Source organism: Coturnix japonica, chromosome 7 (assembly GCF_001577835.2).
Source record: "Coturnix japonica isolate 7356 chromosome 7, Coturnix japonica 2.1, whole genome shotgun sequence".
NCBI classification, from domain to species: domain Eukaryota; kingdom Metazoa; phylum Chordata; class Aves; order Galliformes; family Phasianidae; genus Coturnix; species Coturnix japonica.
In genome coordinates this window covers 5,962,985-5,982,674 of record NC_029522.1, presented here as the reverse complement: position 1 = coordinate 5,982,674, position 19,690 = coordinate 5,962,985, and the positions used below count along the sequence as shown (strand labels likewise).

Sequence of the window (19,690 nt, the reverse complement as noted above, 5' to 3'; positions counted from 1 at the left end):
TATTTGAAAAGTTTGTCTATGTAGGTTTTGGTCTATAAACTATCTGCGCTACTCTTTAAGGTCTGAGTTTGTAGAAAATTTCGAGAAGCTTTGAAATAACAAGACTGAAGGAGAAATGCAAGCACTGGAAGTAGTAGTCCTTATACATACAGGTGTGACAGAAGGCATTATCTATTTGGAAGATGGATTCTTAGCTATTTTTTTTTTTTTCCCTCCAAGTTTCTATTTTAAGACTAGCTTTTTGAAGAATAGAAAAATAAGCTTCAAAGCTTTCTCCAAACAAAATGTGCAATCATATAACACAGTGGAAGTATTGAGGCAAGCAGGTGAAGCAGTTCTAGCTATCCAGCAGCATCCTCCTGGGAGTGCCACACTTGTGGTTCATAGCCCTCCTGCACCTGCGGCCCGGAGCCTGTGTGCCGCGGGCCCTCATGTGGAAACTGAAGTTCAATGGAGGGGCAAAGGAGTTTGAAGGGATAAAAGGACTAGTTCTGTTATCATCAGTACAGCTTAACAAGGAATGCTTAACAACGACGGCATTCTTTGAGGCAGTGTGATAAACCAGAAAAGAGCTGTAGCTCTGCTGTCTTTATGTGGAAGAATCTGGGACAAGTGCAACGAGAGACATGCAGATGCAGACTGGGAAGCTCCCTTACTCTCAGGAGTCAACCAGTTCCTGAAGGATCTGTATTTTTTCTTATATAGCTGTTCCAGTAAACTTCAGTTGAACTTTGTTCTGAAAATGAAAAAGCTTCAGAGCACAGAAGGCTGGAACGTATTTGTAAAAAAAGAAAAATTAATACTGCTGCCTTCACCCTTGTTGCACTTGCCCATTTTTCATGTTCCCAAATCACCAATCATATATGAGACAACAGAAGCTCATCCAGTCAAGCTGCCAGCCTGATTCCATGGTACTCATGTGATCAGTCATATACTCAAATTGCTCAGTGCTGAAGTCCCAGCCAAAGTGGATAATTTGATTAAGCAAAAATATTTAGGTTAATCTAAATACATCAAACCATAGTTACAAATAGCAAACATATTAAACAAAAATAAGACAACAGCTATTTTGAATCATTTACTCAACTTTACAGGTTGAACAATGAAGGTTGAGATGCATGTTGTATAAATGCTTAGGGCCTCGTCCTGATCTCTGACAGTAGCTGGAAAAGCTAAGAATTTATTTTTTGGGAGGGAAGAGGGTCTGTGTCCTATAATGTCATATAAAGCTCTCTCTGTCAGACTGCTTTTACCAGCCTCCAAATTGTGGGAATGATATGAAGAAATAGAAACTTGTCAAAAAAAAAAACAACCCCCCTGCCCCCCCCCAAAAAAAACCAACAAAAAAACCCAAGAAACAGATGAATCCTATGACCGACCTCCTCTCCTCTTATGTCTCTTGAATACTGTTTGCTTAAGTTGTTAAGGCTGGCTTGAACAGGAGGGCTGCATTGCCATCCCGCTCTAAGGGCACATTTATTTCATCTAGTGAACATATAAGTGTTGAGAAGTTTTGAGCAAAGATTGAGAAGACAAAAAATCACCCCCAAAACAAACAGTAGGTGCTTCAATTTTTCCAACTTCTGGTTTCTTGCAGGGAAACGTACCACTTTAATTGTTTATTTCAACTGTTAATATAGAGCTAAAACTTGATTTTTCAGTAAAGTGAATAGATGATATTATTTAGGAGATGGGAAAATAAAAGCAGATTGTGTTTCCAAATGGTTTTACATTTGTTCAGGGAATTTTATAGTCAGTTCAGAATAGATCTGAACTGCCTCTATGTTCATTATTATTATTGCTAATATATGGACTTCAGTAATCAAAACAGCAGCATACAAATGCTTATGATCTTTTGATCAGGGCAGATTACTCATCCCTCTCCAAATAATTAAGAATTTCTCTATGGAGTCTAGCAAAAATGAACTGGATCCTCCTTAATTTCCTGTTGTTTTCTTCTAGACAAACCAAGCTTAAGAGAGACATTGATTTAATTTGGTAAAGAATGCACTGGCTGCCAGATTCCTTGCTTTTTTCTTACTCGTGTCTTGTTAACAATTATCTTGTCAAAAGGTAATGTAGGCAACTGAAGCAATTAGAAAACTTCTTAAAGATGGAAAATGTTTTTTTTCCTTGCAGCAAAACTTCACTTAAAAACAGTAAATGTTATTATTTAATAATGTTACCTAATTGTGTTCCTGTAAGAAAATCACTACCTTTATTTGAAACTTTATGGGCCCCAAACCCTCTACATTAATGCCAGTAATGATATAGAACAGAATTTAGACCTGAAATTATGTTAGAGAAGCACAATATAGCTGAATCTGTGCTACGTGGTCTCCTAAGGAGGGTGCAGCTGGAGTTCTCCTGTCCTCCGTGTGTCCTCCTGTGATGTCAGGACATCAAGTCAGGGTGGCACAAATTGCTGCCTCTGATGGGTGAGGCAAGAACACACAATCACTTCCATTAGACTTTGTATTGATTAGTATAATCAGTTTTAAGCTCTGAACAATACTTCCCCACCTGCTGTAGCTTTTAAAGTTTCTTTTTGTGGCTCAGATCAAAGAATGTTTTAGTGTCCAAAAGATGATCCATTTCCTTCCAAAAATAGTTGTTGAAAAGACTACTCTTGTCCTTGACTTATTTATATCCTTAGCTCATTGTGGGTAAAATGCTGCTGCTACTTCTAGTGTGTGTGTGTGTGTGTGGCTGAGAGCTGCCCAGGGAGGAGTCTGGATAATCTTTGCATCACGTACAGAGGCTGTGAATACATGTATGGATCAGTGCGAAGTCAAAAATCCGTTTAGACATTGGATTTCTTGACTCTTAGCTCTTCTACTAATGGGGTGAATTTAGGGGAGAAGAGGAATCCTCCTGTTGTAGATGCAGCTTGAACTGTTACAAATCGTAAGGATGGACAAGTTGTGATGGGGGTGGAAAACGCGGTCTGCTGTAGACTTCTACTCTGCAGAGTAACTGCTAATGGTGCTGTTCCAAGCAGCTCATGATGAGTATTAAAGATTTAGGGGAAAAATAAAAGTGTTTTTCAGCTTTTAGGCAGCGTGTTAGCTTGTCCACCTTCAGGTTTGGCCTGGAGATGTCTTCCACATGTAGATAGAAAGTGTATGGGTTCACCTTGCTAAAGGTAGAATCGAACTGAATTTATTGCCTACGTGTTACTTGTGTTTCTTTTAGGAACATCTGGAAACTAACTATGCATTTAATAACATGGAAGAACATGATGGCTGAAGTATAGTTCTCTTTATTTACTTTTGTATTCTTTTGTAAAAGTTACGGTAACAACTATTGGAGCAAGTGGAGGCCCTTGAATTTTTTATTTATTTTGCATTTACTTTAACTGCAAATATTGAAAGTATTGTAATGTTGTTTGCCTTACATTTGTAGCAGAACCCTGGTGTTTAGTGATAGATGGAAAAGCTTACGTTAGCAGTTAGTAGTTATATGTCCAAGTTTTAATAATCTTTTTTCTTATAACTTTTAATTATATAAAGAAGATACCAACAGGGTCATTAATATTCTAATCTTGTTGACAAAGCTGAGATTTTGATGATCTTTCTGTTCCTAATAAATGCAAGTTAGACAAGAAAATATGATTGTTAGAAGAAATAGAAGAAGGGAGAAAATTGGGAAAATAAGGGAAAAGATAACCTTGAGGCCCTTGTTCAGTAAGAAATAGCAGTGTTCTATTAGTATGTTAATTAAAAATGGTCTTGCTTTTGGTCTGTTGCCAAGTCGAGAGATGTCAAAGTACACTGGCAAAATAAATACAAAATAATATGGATGTTCTAACTTATTTGCTACTGTGCAATCTAGTTATGAGACATTTAAGAAAATGATTTGGTAATATGCTTCTATGCCCATTGTGTTAGCTTTTGGTAGTTAATGTGTAATACTATTTCCTTTTTTGTGAATGGAACGTTTGGACTTCAATTACAGTAATTGCACCAGATCTGCAGAGGAAGTATTCTTCTTTCATCAGACAGAGATCTGAACTGTGACTTTCATTTCCGATGGATGAAATAAGGTTTGAATGTGTGATGCTCTCTGGTAATACAGTGATGAAGAACTTGTGATACTTGCCATTGTACTGGGGCCACAACATCCTCTCTGTTCCGTTTTAGCAGGGTCTGCTGCAAGGTGTCCCTGCAAGTGCATTCATAATGATAGCAATTATTTGTTTCAAGTGAGTGTTTAAATAGTTCTCACTAATGGAAGATTGTAAAAAATCTCTTGGTGGTACTCATAGCAGCTTGTGAGTTGGAAGCACCACTGTATTTGCTTACATTAGTACAGGTGGGAAGGAATGTTTTGCGTTCCCCGTTAGGCATGAATTGTACATAGCAGCAGAAGCCCCAGGAACACATAAAGATGAGAGACTAACAAGGGAGGGAGAAAATATTGAGGTGAATCTAATCTTTGGTCATTGTTCACTGAAGGTGGTTATTCATGGTGCAGCACTGGCTGGCACTGCCTCCTGCCACAACAGAGGTGTTAGAGGCAATGTATTGGCTTGTAAGTAGAAGACCTGTTAGCACTAAAGCTGTATATGGTGTTGCGTTTTGTGTATTGATTTTCTGAATCTCAGGATCAAAAAATGAATATAAGGTTTTTATCTAATACGTCCTCTTTAATTGTCATGGGGCTCCTTTTGCCTGAAGTTTGACTTGTGCTTGAGTTCTTTGGTTGATTTATTTTTTGGCCAGTCTAATTCATAATGTCAAAAAACTTTTTTTTTTTTTTGAAATTCCAGCTAGAGGCCACAGTGTTTTTAGAGCCCTGAGAACAGCTGAGTTTAACTGGGCAATGTTTCTGTTTGCCCTGGGTCTGAACATCTTTTTAGCTTCCCACTTTTCTGAGACATGAGGTTGTTAAATGAGGATTGTGTACACCAGATTGATTCATTTTTATTTTTATCCTTCACACGCACTTCAAGAACTGTTGCAAGCAGCAGGAAATAGTGGAATCAAATGAAGGGGCAGTAAAAACCAGATCATGCAATTGAATTACCTACAAAACCAAAGCGGCATGCATTAAGCCCCCTTCACACGAAGGTACGAGGTGGAAACTAGTCTGGGTATCTTTGTGGAACAGAAGGAGGAAAGGGCAGAAAAGCTCGCAGTTTGGTCCAATCTTTGATTCACCACTCAGTAACTGAGTAATCCATAGAAATAGATCTTGGCTGAGTTGATCCGTGTCCCCATTACATGGTCAAATCAAGCTCTGCCTATGCCTCCCAGCAAATAATTTCAAGGATTGGGATTTATTTTAGACCTCATGAACAGGTGCACTCTTCTGAAATCTCTGTTCAGGCAAGGAAATGTGTTATTAGCTGTCTTATTGTGGGGCAATGCTTGGGCATAAAATGTGAACTGATGGAGCTGACTGAAGGTTGGGGTGGGCAGTGCCTACAGTCAGACCACTGCTGCCTCATGCTAACCCCCTGCCACAAAGTCCAACAGTTCTATCTCTTCTTTTTGGTTTTGTTTTACTTGAAAGAGGCACTAAAGCAGATGAATTGCACTGTAGTTATTTTGTTATTTTTGAACAGTTTATCCCACGTGTGATTTTATAGAATGCATACCGCATCAGATGAAAAAATGTTGAGGACAAAAGCACAGTAGTGTGTCTTGACTCATGTGTCAAGTTAGTGGTGTTTGTACAAGTGATATGTGAAGGTGTTCCCCCCGTTTTGAGCTCGTGAAGCTGTGAGTGAGCTCTGTCTCTGCTTCTGTAGCACAGCTCCCAGGCTGTTGGGATGACTGAAGTTTTAGTTTTTTTTCCCCACTGATAACTGTGTGGTGCTGTGTAAAAACTGATGGCAATGCCCAAAATATAATGCGAAGAACAAAAAGCTATGAAACTAATGTGAGCTGATGTAAGCTGCCAAGGGAATGAGAAGGAGGTAAAAGAACTGGATGAATTTTTTTGACAAAAAGTAAAAGACAAACACAAGGTAAAGGGCTTCACAAAAACCTTGCGCTCTCTCCCAGATCTGCTCGGTCCTTCTGCTTGCGCAGAGATCTTCCCTGGCAGACTGTGTGGATTATATTGTTTGTGAGAAGCCAATTTAAGAAATGAAGTAGTAGGGAAAGTGGAATTACCATCAATTATTTTTCTCTTGTTTCCCTCCCATTCAATTTCTGTCTTTGGCAATCCTGCCAGTAGCAGAGCAAGGCAGGCGATTCTCAAGATCATTATTTCCTTCTGAATGTTATGTTAAAACTTATGTGTTAATGGATTGCAGGTGGTGAGGTTTACCTGTACAGACAGTGGAATAGCAGCTGCCCGTCCTCTTAATTGCTATCCATCTCCCGTTCCACCTTATCTCGTCAGAGTCATTAGCAGCAGCATGTTATACAACATGCAGGGAGTACCATGCTTATTGTGTTAAATTTTGAGGAGAAAAACCATTTTGGAAGTCCTAGATGATGTGTCCTGGGATATCAGTTGTACTCTTACTGTCATCTTTACTACTTTGTAAGAGGGAGTCTATGCCTGATGAGGAAACCTTAACCAACAGGAGTTGATTTTTCTGTGGGTGAATATTATGATGCTATTTAAAAATGAAGTGTAGAAATAAGCTATTTTAAAACATTTGAAGCAGATTGAGCTCACAATCTTGACGGAAATCTAATATTTTGCTAGCAGTTTTAGAAAGCAAGCGTCACTTGAGATGGTTTCTGTCTGTAAAGGATGTGCTGTTTGCTCCTGTTTGTATCTATGACGGATTCTCTGTGTGTTCGATTGTTTTGCTTCTGCTGATGTTCCTGTCTGTCTTTCATGGTCAGATTCAAAGCTGAAGCACTTAACAGCCTCTGGCAGTCCAATCTGATCTGATCTCTTACTGGAGTTTAAATAAACATGTTAGGCAATTTTGGCTATTCATAATTTTTGAATATGCACTGAAGCTGACATGACCCTCCCCTCATCAAAGCTTCTCATTTCCACAGTGACTGCAGGCTGTAGCTCGCAAACCTCCATGCAGCACAGGGCACTTTATTGTCCATCCAACCATTGCATGCTGTGTCACCTTAGCATGGCAAAACCAGCATGAATATACTGGTGCTGACAACAACTTGCTTTGTAAATCACCAGGCCACAAAGATCTGCTTATGTTGGTTGTCTATATTATTGGGACATTTGTTACAGCTACATTATCATGCTCTCAGTAAATCATGCACATTCATGGGTGGCTGTCATTTGATTGAAAATAACTGTTCAAGTAGGTATTGACGAGAAAAGCTCTCATGATTCCTTGCCACGTCCTCAGTGCTCTGCCACCAATTACTCTGGTCTGTAGACCCATTCCAGAAGTCATCTGCAGAAAGCTGAAAGCAGAAATACTATTTGTATTATCATTGATCCATTGCTGACAGTCATTATAATACAGTTCAGGAAAACAGTGTCTTGTTGAGCTAGAAGGTAGTTGCCTGGAAAGTTGGAATTGCACTTTTCTTGTATGTAGGAGTGCTGAGCTTTTAATGTGAAGATGTGATAGAGAAATGCATAGTGCAAGGAATAAAGTTAATACAAAATAGCAAAGAAGAAGGCAGTCAGAACTAGAAGAGATGGTGGGAACCAAACCACTCAATTGCATCCATAATATGAAGACTTTTCAAAGTGATGCAGAAGACTCTGAAGTTCAGTTGAGCCCAGCAGAACTGCCTACCTGGTCAGACAGCTGCACGTCAAAGGGAGAAGTCAGGAACTTGAAAAACCTCACAGTATCAGCAGAGTGAATCTACTTCTCATTGCTGAAGAAGTGAGGCAGAAATGACAACTAGTAGGAATGACAAATAAATAGCAAATTAACTCTTTGCTTTGGTTTCAAATTGTAGATTGTGAACGGGAACCTCGCCTTGTGTCTCCAGTTTTCCCATCACTTACTTGATCTGAAATGACTTCTGCATGCAAGTGAGTACTAATTCGTCACATATGTTGGACAGAAAATTGGGAATGCATAACAGGTGAACCAGAAAATGCCACATTTCTTTCAGCCTGTTTCATTTCAACATAATTTCAGTGGTGTTCAGTCCTAAGGCAAATTTGATCTAAAACTGTTACTACGATCTTTTCTTTTAAGGAAAAAAAAAAAGTATTCATTAAAGCTATTTAAGCTGTGGATATAATTCACAAATCCCCTTGTTTGATCAGGCAAGGTCACTTTTCAGTATGGGTTTCTATCTGTTTTGTGTACTGTAGAGTGTTGTGCAGCTCAATCAGACAGCAGTTAGAGCTACAGATGTTCATACAGCATGAAGAAAGGCATCTTAGCAAGCAAGAGGCTTGATGGTATGTAATAATAAGAAGATTCAGTATAGTCTGAGGAGCTGAAGTTCGCCACATTTCGTTTGAACATGCATAACAGAATGGTTTTGTGCTGGAAGAGAAATTGAGTAACTGTGGCATAATCCAATGCTTATTAAAATAGAAATCTGCACAGAAATCAGTAAAGAAGTGTTTTTCCAGTATGAGCCATGATGAATGTAATGAAAGGGTGAAGAAGCTGTACAAATGTGAAATCAGAATTCAGTGCTCAATTTCCACCTCTGCAAAGAAGCAACTTTTCTAATCCAGAAGTTTCTTCTGTTACTGTGTTTTAACCTTCTTTGGAGTTGCCCACACACCATCCTGCAGATCTCTAAGGAGAAAGCACCCTGGATTATTTTGTGCAGTATCAGGCTGGTTTGCGTTATTTTTTCCCTTCAGGGGAATCCTATCACATGTCAAACACCTCAGCAGTTTGGTAATGGTCTGTGATACGTGTCATCCTCACTGCATTGTCATCTCTGCATCACTGGTATCACTGAGCCCTAGCGCACTTGACAATTCACAGCTAAGTTCACAGGTCTGTGTTAATGTGTAGATCCTGTTAAATAAATAGTGGGGCCTGAATTGTCTAAAACTCAGAGTACTTTTTGGATAAGCAACTTACAAGCTGTACATAACAATTTTTGATTTATATGCTGTGTTGATCCCAAACATAGGCACTTGAAACATATTCACCCGTGATTACTCCTACAAAATCACTGTGAGTTTGTATCTACAAAGTCAGTAGTGAAGAGGTAATGGCTGTATTAGGCACCCTTTTCTGCTTTAAATGAACGAGACAGGAAGAGAAAAAGAAGGAATTATGAATTAAGTTTTAAAATTGGATGAAATTTAGCTCTATGTTTGTGCTGATATAAATGCAAGAGAGATGCACTTGACTACTGGAGCTGTTTTAGAGCTGCATTGGTGTTGTGTGCAGTGCAGGAAGAGTGCTCTCTCATGACGTGCAAACTAAAATGCCTCTCAGAGCACTGGAAAATTAATGCCCCTAGGGGCCTTTCTCCCTGTTCTCATAATTTCACTGCTTCATTTATTAACTGAAGGGTTGCTTTGCCGTGCAGCTGGGACTGGCGCTGCCTGGCAGTGGACATGTAGGCTTTGCAGGTTTCCATGCAGCTGGGCCTTTTGCTCTCAGCATCGGCTCCATCCTCAAGCAATAACTCTCCTGGCAATAACAGCCAGGATTCACAAGCTTTTAAAGAAAACAAACCCTAATCTCTTTAAGATTTACATGGTTTTAAAATCTGTGCTTTTGATTCCACATCTCTTAGGTACAGCTGGAAACCATAATAATAATAATAATATCTGAAGTAAAGTAGAAGAAGAAAGGAACAGTAGGAAATCTTTTAAATGATGCTTTTAATACTGCTTTTACTGCAGATGCATTCCGTCTCACAGCTAGGAGCAGACAAGACAGCTTAGATGAGATTTGTGTAGAAGATGTGTCTTTTGTGATGGGGATAGAAAGATTAATTATAGAGTGATGCATGCTGCCTTACTTGTGGCTTTCTTAGGGTTCCCCACCCCACCCCCCCGTTTTTTTTTTTGGGTTTTTTTTTTTTTTGGTAAATATAAATGCCTTTTATTAGGCAGTCTTTATATGTGTTGTACAGCAATTGGGAATATATTTTTTCCCTCTAATAGAAATGCTAAGAAAAAGGGGGAAAAAAAAAATCTTGTCAAGTGAATAAGGTAATGCTGTTAGTTTCAGATGCATCTTAGCATGATCAAGCAAATCAAGAGAGAGTCTTTCTGTCATGCAAAGTAGATCCTGCCGGTGTGTGTCTGTGCAGTTAATGTAAACCCCAGAGGCTGGGAAATTTAGCGTGCCCCACTTTATTTGCTTAGGTACCAGGCCGCAAGCTGAAGAGGTCACCAAGCTCTCCCTTTGGAAGATTGATTCAGAGACTGCCATGTTTCATGGTCAAAAATAACTCTTGCTGTTTAGCATACGTTTTCACTGTCAGGAGCACTTCAGTCTGTATTTGCCCTTTCTTAAGTTTCCTGTATAGCCTTGAATGCTTTGGAAGAAATTGTTATGACAAGGGTTCTGTAAGTCTTCATCTGTGCTGTTGTTTTTGGTTTTTTTTTGTTTGTTTTTTTAAGTCTTATTTCCCCTCCCCTTCACAAGGCCCTATTTGGTGTTAGACACAATAAGTTAGAATGTCAGAGAACATGAACCTGTTTCTGACCAGCAGTATATACGTGTCCAGGTCATTCAGTACTCCACGAGATCAGGGGATAAGTTTTGATTCACTATCTGGGGGAACACAACGACCTGTTTTAGTAGGAAGCAGAGCAAGATGCAATGTTTTAAAATACATCCTATTTAGACAAATAACAGCTTAGAATTGATTAGCAATTTTGTTGATTAATAACCAATAACGTTTCATTCTTCTGACACATTCGAAGCAAATACCTTGGCTAATGAACATACTTGGTTTATTGATCTGTGTCCAGTTCATTCATCTCGCCTTAAGTTCTTCTGTCACTGCTGACATTCATCAGTTTCCATTTGCATCTGCAGTTGCAGATGACACTGAAATACACGGGTCTATATTTCTTGGAGGTTGCCACAAGTTCGCAGGCTCTGCTGTAGATAGAATCAGAACTTGTGCTTAAAGGTTGCTGAGATTTCTCTAACTGCAAAGCAATAACTCGCGTAACTGAGAAGACTTAGAGTGTACTTGTGTAGATTTTTAGTGCTGGCTTTTGCTTTTTTCTACCTGAGCAAAATATAGCTGCAAAGCAGCTCCAGTCATGTTTTGCAGAAGTGGAAATTTAAACAAGTGAGAGCCAAAGTGCAAGTTGATATTAGGAAGATGCCTAAAATATACCTGGGACGTTCAACGCTCGTGTCTTTATGTGAGCAAACGACTGTTGCTCTGGCTGTTTGCATTTGCCTAACCTTCTGTTATCAAATAAAATCACAAACAAAATAAAATTGCTGTTGGAGTCAAATATGAGTGCAATCCCAAGAAAGACTCCAAAGGTCAGATCAGCAGTTTTGATATATTGCTTCCTAGTATCTACAAAGCCTTAGTGACATTAAACAGTACGAATTGGAGTTTGCTAGAAGGTACTTGGGTGTTCTATATTTAAAGAACAAGCTGTTACTTAGAAATGATAATGAAATAATGGTGAAAGGCTTCTACATCTGGCTTGTCTTTGTGGAATAAGTAGGTATGGAAACTATCTTCTTTGGCCACAGGTGATCTCCAGCCTTCCCATGCTCCTGGCACTGGGTCTGTTGGTTTGGTCTGCGAGTATAGATGGTGTTGAAAACAGAATCCCACAATGTTTTGTCATGGAAGGAAAAAAAAAAAGGCTATATGCTAAGATGGATAAGTATTAGCATTTTGTGTTTGTTTACACAGATTAGGAGAACTGAATCACAACAAGGCATTTCTCTCCCCTGGAAATAGGGTAGAATGTTAATTAGTCTTGTTTCCTTTATTTATGGAGTATGACAGCTTAGGAGACTTGCTACTCTTGTTAAACTTTTCTACTTCAAAGTGAGTTTTACTAGGAGCCATCTTAAGTAATATTAAATCTTATTTTGGCCATCTATTTACTTTGAATTAGAAGGTAATTTAATTTAATTAAATTAGGAAAAAAGGCAAGTGTAACCTAAAACATGAATTGAAATACAGAGTTTAGTAGGGCTTTCTGTGTGCAAAAGAGGGAGATGGTGATTTTTATGTTGAACAAGTTCTCAGTGCTCACTGCAGACATACTTTACATAACATACCTGTCAGCAACATGTAAAGACCATACTGTGACATGCATGTCTGCTCGGGCAGAGTACAGAGGTTTGTCAAAGTCTTTGCTGGTGAGAAGCAAAGCTGTGCCAAAGTCAGGCAACTAATTTCTGTGGATAAAACACTGAGTGAAAGCTGAGTGTGATATCTCCATCGTGCCTTTGGAAAATTCCGTCAGTAAATGGGAGAATGTGTGAGAGGGTGAGCATGTGTGTGTAGGTAACTACATGCGTGTACAGATGCAGCTGATGCATCAGCAAGGCAGAGTGACACAGACAAGGGAAGAAGAAACCCAGACAACTGGGAGAGCTTTGTGTCTGGTTGTGTGTTAGGGGGGGAAACCTCTGCTGAGGAGTGTGAGAGCTGAACCAAGGGAGGTTTCTACAAGCGACTACTTCCATCTTAGCACAACATGATTATGTTTAGCTTCTCTGGGAAGACTTTCTATGGTTAAATTTTATTCCTGAACTACCCTGGATTCAGCACATGATGGAGTCACCTTGAATCCAGTAATCACTGAAATGATAAAAAATTATATTTACCTGTAAAATAATCATTTTTACTCCACTTATCTTATTTATAGCATGCATCTCTGTTAAAACACTGCTGCCAGAAACAGTTTCCAGCTGTTGGAAAACATACAGGAATTCAGATCTAAATGACACATTAGCTCTTAATTGTATGAAAAGTTACATTTTAAGTGTATTTGTTAGGAGACTTTTCAAACAGCAGAGCAAATCTGAACCATGATTTTAATGATAGCATACTGTGTTAAAAGAAGCCTTTCACTGCCTCTATCAGATACACCTATAGTGCATTTTTTTTTTGCTTGGTAGTTTGGTAATGGATAGTTTTACCTCCAGTGAGTGGTTTAGGACATCTTTGCCCAACCTTGATGCGTATCATGTATTTATAGGTTTTCTTGTGCTGTTAAGTGTTGAAGATCATCAAGCTACAGAACCAGGTTTTTCTGTTGCTGTCAAATCCTGCCTTTTGTTATCTTGCAAGGAAACTAGAAATGGCCACAAGCTTAAATGTGAAATCTTCCCTTAAATCAGAGGAGCGCACCTGAGTCTGCTGCTGTTGGTCTCAGAGTTGCATAGTGACACATTGGGCTGTCCCTGTGCTACAATCAGGATCACACTTTGCACCACTAAATTCCTTATTATTATTTTCTTTTCTGTGTTGTTTTTTTCCTCAGCCTGAGATCTGTCCTCAGCGGAGACCTCTAGTTTACCTGTAATGACAAGAAAATAGCCTTGCAATTCCTAACTTGTATCAAATTATTATCAGCAGTGTGAGCAGTTTGAAACACCATTAGCCTGTTACCAGCATGAGGTTTTATTTATTCTAGCGCTCAGAGCATTGATGTTATTGATCTGCTTTAGGGATAATCACTCTGCTGTGTAATCTAGGAAGTTACATTGCTTCTTATCATGGCACTGATGGTTTCAAGCTGTGGATGAGGTCTTGTGTAGTCCATATGCTGATAATTTTTGTGTCAGGGTTGTATGTGCAGAGGAGGTGAGGAGATTTTGTTGCTGGATGTGAAGCAGCCACTCACCAAGACTGTTTTCTGATTCTTTCTGTAGGAAACATTCCCATTTCTGCCCTTTATACTTATTTAAAGGTTTAGCTAAAAGATTAAAAGGTCGTTATTTCAACTAATGTTATTTCAAAGTTGAGACATATTTTTCTTTATGACTACAAATGTGAGTTAAATGTGAGTGAATGCGAGTGAAACACAGAGCTTTGAGCCTCTCATAAGACTAGTGAAAAGATGTTTAATCATTCTTTCAGCCCGAATATAATTTCCCATGGTATCTGCTATGTTTTGACACACATTTTAATCTTAAATAGGCAAAACACCTGCTGAAATAGTATTGAGTCTTGAAATCAGAAGATCTGTGTTGGTCTTTGCCGAGTGGAAATTGATCCCTGTAAAAGAAGCAGCTGTTAATGGAAGGGGCTCCTTGAAATCATACATTGAAAAAGCCAGCACTCTTTAATCCATCGATGTTAAGCATTTATTTTATGCTAGATGTGGACTTTTTGTGATCAGATATTTTTCCTATCTGATGTTAATATTCAAATACCATCTTTCACCTTCCACTTAGGATACATACTTTACGGTCATGGATATAGGAGAACATGGTCGTAAATGCAAACTAAGGTACTAATGGAACTGAATTATGTATGTAACTTGAAATATTCACAAGTCAAACATAAAAACCAAGGTAGGATACTGAGTTTTCAGTGAGGAACTGTGAATAAAGGTGGCCTCATCTGAACAATCTAAACGAAGTCTGAGCTTTCAGTACTTACACTAATAGACGTTCCGAAAGCAAGCTTTGCTACTGAGGATAATGATGATGTTACGGATCTGTCTGGGCCGCTATGAAAAAGATATATGATTATTATCAGGAGGCAATAGTTGGAATTCCACTTTTAGATGTTTTGTGGTTGATGTTCCATTATTTTAAGAGATGGAAAAGTAGCCATTAAGATTTATTCCTGCTTAACCAGCAACAGTATTAGTTTTCACAAAGTATAATTAAAAAATGGCTGCAATTGTTGTTTTTGCAGGAGATTCAGCCAGTGGCCAATGTATAAAAGAGCAAAAAAGCATTTAATTTTGGCCTTTGGTAATAACTCATTACTGTAGCCAGAACAGAATTGCTACCACAAAAAATAGCTGCTAGTGTTTTATTTGGAATGTGTGATTTTTAGTAAGGCCTTACTTAGCTTACATTAATGACTCTAGTCTTGCTGGTATTAATTAAGGCATGCTAACTATATAATACTGACTGTCAGTCTTTTCCATGTAGGCCTGAACTGCTGTAGAGCTTATAGTTGGACATATGTGTTTATCTTATGGATTATATTTGGTGTTGTGCAGCTTAATGTCAGCAAGGGATTCCTCTTCTACTGAATGCTTGCATGGTTTATAATAGTTATTCTGGAACATGAACGTTTAGGAAAAGAATTTGTTGTCCTGTAGAATAGCAGCTTTGCTTGTGTGACATTGTGTTGGCATTGAACTTAAGGAAGGATTTACAATTAGTGCTGAACTCATACAAAATTTCTTCATGAGGAAAGAGAGGAAAGATGCACAGTATCAGTTCTTTTTTCTGCTTTTGTTTTCCCATAAGAAGTTAATTATTTTTAGTATAATTAAACGAGTACAGGAACAGAATAAAGAATGAATCAAAGAGCTCCATACATCAATTAGATGCTTTGAGCTGATCAAGATGCAATAAATTTGCTCCAGGGTATTTGTAGCTGACTAAAGCACTGTCTGCACTTAAAATCGGGTAAACGCCCAGAGAACTTGACAAGAACCAAAATAAGCCTTATTTTCAAAGGCAGGTTAAGTATGGAGGCTTTCAAGAAATATTAAGCGAAAACCTAATTCCAAAATGCAAAGAAAACACTTTGAAATTAAAAGTTTGGTATACAAATATGCAGGAAAAGAATGAGGTGCAGATGTGCTGTGATGTTGATAGCAAATCGTAACTTCTCTTGGGATACAGCTCTCACTAAGTATTGATAACTGAGAGTTTGTGAACTGAATATCCTGCAGTCAAAAGAATTTTCCAGTGCTTATATGATGCGAGGATTCCTTAAAACAAAATAGGAGAGGCAAATGACTGACAAAGCTTCAATGGATTTTTGAGAAGTTTCCACACTCCTGGAAGTCATTTGAAAGACTGTCATTTCCAATCTGTAATTTTCCTGCTTTCTGCAGTGATAGAGGATTAAAGACCCATTAGGTTTCAGTCTGAGCACTAATCCAAGCTTTGGACAGCTTTCCATTTTTTCAGACATATTAAAATGCAAGCACTGCTGGTTGTTCCAACTAACTTTTCACTTCATGTTTGTTTTACTGTGTCACAGAAACAGTTAAGAAGATTGCCATACTTCCCTTTTTTTTTTTTTAAACAGTTTTAAAATAAGTGTTAAGTAGCTTTTAAAATGACACATGGACCTACAATATCCTCTCAAGCTGAACCTTTAGTATTTTAAGACAACTATTCTAGGAGATTTGTGAGTTGCGAAGAAAATTCTTAAAAGCCGATTTGCAACCATAGGTTTTGCTCTGGTTTTCTAGTAACTTGGTTCTGATTGCTTATTGCTATATAATTCTGTTGCTTTTAGAAATGACAGGTTTTTTTTGGGAGCAAAATGGTGAGTAAGACAAGATGATGCTCATGCTTAATTGCTTTGTCTCTAACCTTGTAGGCTGGTGTGGAGTGAGCAGGGAGGTGCGCCCTGCATTCATCAGGCTGGGAACTTTGCAGCAATTTCTTAAAGTATGTAGAGGTAAAGAAATCTTTGACGTTTGAAGTGCTTCCTGTCAGCTAGGAGGCAGTAATATGATCTCTGTGTGGTCAAGGGATAAGCTACTCTCAAATGGTTACCAATCGTGTTTGGAAAAAAAGCGTGAAGCCCATGAAATTAATCTCATGCTTTGAACTTGAACATGGTGTTTGCAAACTCCCTCAGCAGCAATGCTGAATTTCAGCAGGAGCAGGATTGTTTATTACTCTGATCCTCTTTTTTTGTTGTTTTTTGTTTATCCCTTCCTCTTACTGGTTACAGTACTTGCAAAACGTCTAGTTCTATATAGAATTATTTTTTCTGAGCTCAGTGAAATAGCTGACCTGCAGGCATATCCAAAGCAAACCAATGGGAATGCTTGTTGGGTTGGCAAAAAGAGTGCTTTGAGACTCGCTATTCACTTTGGATAATGGCTGTCATTATAACAACATCCTGTAATCATGCTGTTTTGATACCATGGTGTCTGGGAGTGTTGCACCTTTGGGAAGGAAGCAAATTTGGGAACTGGGACTGACACTCATTACTTACATGATTTTCTGCTTGCAGCAGGGGCAGTTTGCCAAGGAATGATTTTATTGCCTTGTAAGTCGTAGCTTGACTTACTGATTTTAATGCTGAACTTGAGTGGTTCCAGGAGAGTCTCTGATCACACTCCTGTCAGCAGGAGAATCATGGGTTTCTGCATGCAGAGTTTTGGGTACCACAACGTGTGAAGGACATAAAACTGTCAGGGAGCATCCAAAAGAGGCATGTGAAGATGGAGAAGGTACCCAGGGTAGTGGGTACAGCCCCAAGCTGGAGCTCAGGGAGCGTTTTGGACAGTGCTCTCAGATACAGGGCTTGCAGAGCCAGGAGATGGGCTTGACTCTGTGTGGGTCCCTTCCAACTTGGGTTGTTCTTTGATTTTATTCTGTTCTATAATTAATCTAAATATACCTGTAGCATTTGAGTACCAGGATGTGTTTCCCTCCTGTGAAACTGACAGGGCACTGCGTCATATCCGCACTAGCAGTAGATAGGTTATGGATAACTGGGTCACCCACTGCATGCACTTCTTATTTTCGACTTACCTTTCTGACCCTCATCTTTTCTCCTTAAAATGGAGACCTTTATGTTCTCAGAACTGCCTGTACAATATAGCTAAATAAAGTCCCAGCATAATTTCTAAAAGCTGTGTGATGCCACACGTGAAGTCTTTTGACTGTTTTTCCCCTCTCTAGCAGTACCCATCTGCAGATTCTTAGGCCATGTGTACAGAAACAATTCTGGCTGCTTTCTAGGCATATCTTTCTGGTCTTCAGTGATTTGTGGTTCTGGATGAGATACAAATGTTATTTATGGCCATTTCTATGCTGTTTGTTAATAAAATGAAGTTCTATTAATGAGGCTATGATGTCAAAAATTAGATATGCATCAAGCAAAACTATTCTTGTCTAAACACTTAAATGACACTTAAATGGTACTGCTTTCATTCAGTTATACTAATACCCTTTTCAATAGTATTGCAGTAGAAATTGCCAAGGTTCTTGTCTCCTGTGTTAGGGTGTAGAAAATGATGTGATTGTAGTAATTAGTACTGACATTTTACAGAAGAAAAAGCTGAAATACAAAGGAAAAAGTGAATTCCCCGAACCTGCAGAGTGCAATTTGTTCCAAGCGGCATTGAAATCAATAGGCATCAGCCTTTTGGTCAGCCCATCGCAGCATACCTTAAACTGCTATTTGCACATATTTGCATGTGAGTACAGCAGGATTTGTATCCATTACTGGCAAGACCGATGCAGAAAAATGTTGGGCTTACAGTGTCTAACAACAGAAGGAACTCAGGAAACCAAGGAAAGTTCAACAGGAATTGTGTTGTTGCTAGTGACAGTGCGGAGTTTAATGTTGTTTACCTGTATCTGATAGTGACAAACCTTGCATAAGATGGTTCCCATCATTTTTTGGTTTAGAAGGGGAGGTGGGAGGCATCGTTCTCAATAGCAGCTTTTGAAAAGACACCTCTTTCTTGATTTCTTCTCCTTGACTTTAAGAGGGTACATAAGATTAAGAGTCCTCGGGGTGATTTCAGCTAAAACCCATCTCTGGCCCTCCCAGAGGAAATTCTTGTGTTCTATTGTCTGGAGAGGGAACGTAGACAGGGAGAGCTAAGAGAAGTTGGGCATTTTTGAATACTTTAGTATGTGCAGGAGCTTATTGCATGCCACAGAGTATCTGTATAATAGAAAATTCAGTACTGCCTTCCAAATTTTTGCTGTCATCCAGCCATAGCAGGCTTGATTTTCTTATTGTCTGTGACCTCTTTGTACTATTGGAGTAGCACAAAGTGACTGCAGCAGGCAAAACTGCTGACTGCAGAGTTTTGCTCTTGGCATAAAGCTGGCGAAACATCTTTATATTTTGCTACATCAGTTACCATTATTCTATCATTTTAGCATTATAAAAGAGCTGGGCATCGGGAGTGAGAGAAATCAGGAGGACTGGAGCAGATGTTTTCAGAGGTTAGGAGGGGATGGCAGATGCAAGGCCTACATTTGTATTGGTGGAAAGCCAGGGCACAAGATGTTCCATCTATTCTGGGCTACATGTGACCCAAGTGGCATTAAAATGAAATCCACCCTCCATGGCAGTAAATCCTCCTGAAAACAAACAATTGAAATGCACAAATCTGGGAGTGGAAAAGAGATTACAAACTAAGCAAAAATTGTCAGGGGAGATTGATGAATCGCTGATGGAACGTTGATGTGTTTGTAGTGATATAAATACGTGTATATGTTTTAAGCAAAAGCAATTTTTTCATTCACCTTTCCCTGGGTGGAATGAAATACACAGAAGAGATGAGCTTTGGGTATGAAATGGGGGGTTTGGGCTCTTACCCATTACGGCCGTAGCACTGTGCAGCTGAAAGCTGATGGGAATGGCAATTATGCTTATAGGAGGTGAAGTTCCCTAGATAAAAATGCCGTTCTCTGTAGTTTGCCAGATGCATACATTTTTCTGCAGGAGGATCTATTACAGGGCAGTATTTCTCATTTTTGCTGTGCTTCCAGTAAGGGCTTCCTGAAGTCTCCTATGCTAGGCAGAAATATCTAAAAGTAGCCAGTCTTCTTGAATGCTGTTCAGCTTCCTTCCTTCCAGTCTGCTTTCAACAGAACTAAATTAAGTCTCATTTAAAGCCTATCCAGATTGTATTTTTCTTGTTTTTCCTGAAAGCCCAGACACCTACTGTCCATTGG

The 19,690-nt window shown here is 38.9% G+C and overlaps 1 long non-coding RNA gene across 3 annotated transcripts in view; it reads left to right on the top strand.

Annotated features, from left to right (window-relative positions):
- Positions 1-19,690, top strand: part of LOC107316493 — a 167,445-nt gene that overhangs the window by 111,682 nt on the left and 36,073 nt on the right. For 2 of the 3 annotated variants that reach the window (XR_004308073.1, XR_004308074.1), the window contains exon 4: positions 7,860-7,935. This is a non-coding gene — a long non-coding RNA (uncharacterized LOC107316493). Of the gene's footprint in view, positions 1-7,859; positions 7,936-10,200; positions 10,802-19,690 lie in introns of those variants that run through there. The other variant, XR_004308075.1, reaches the window with a different exon arrangement.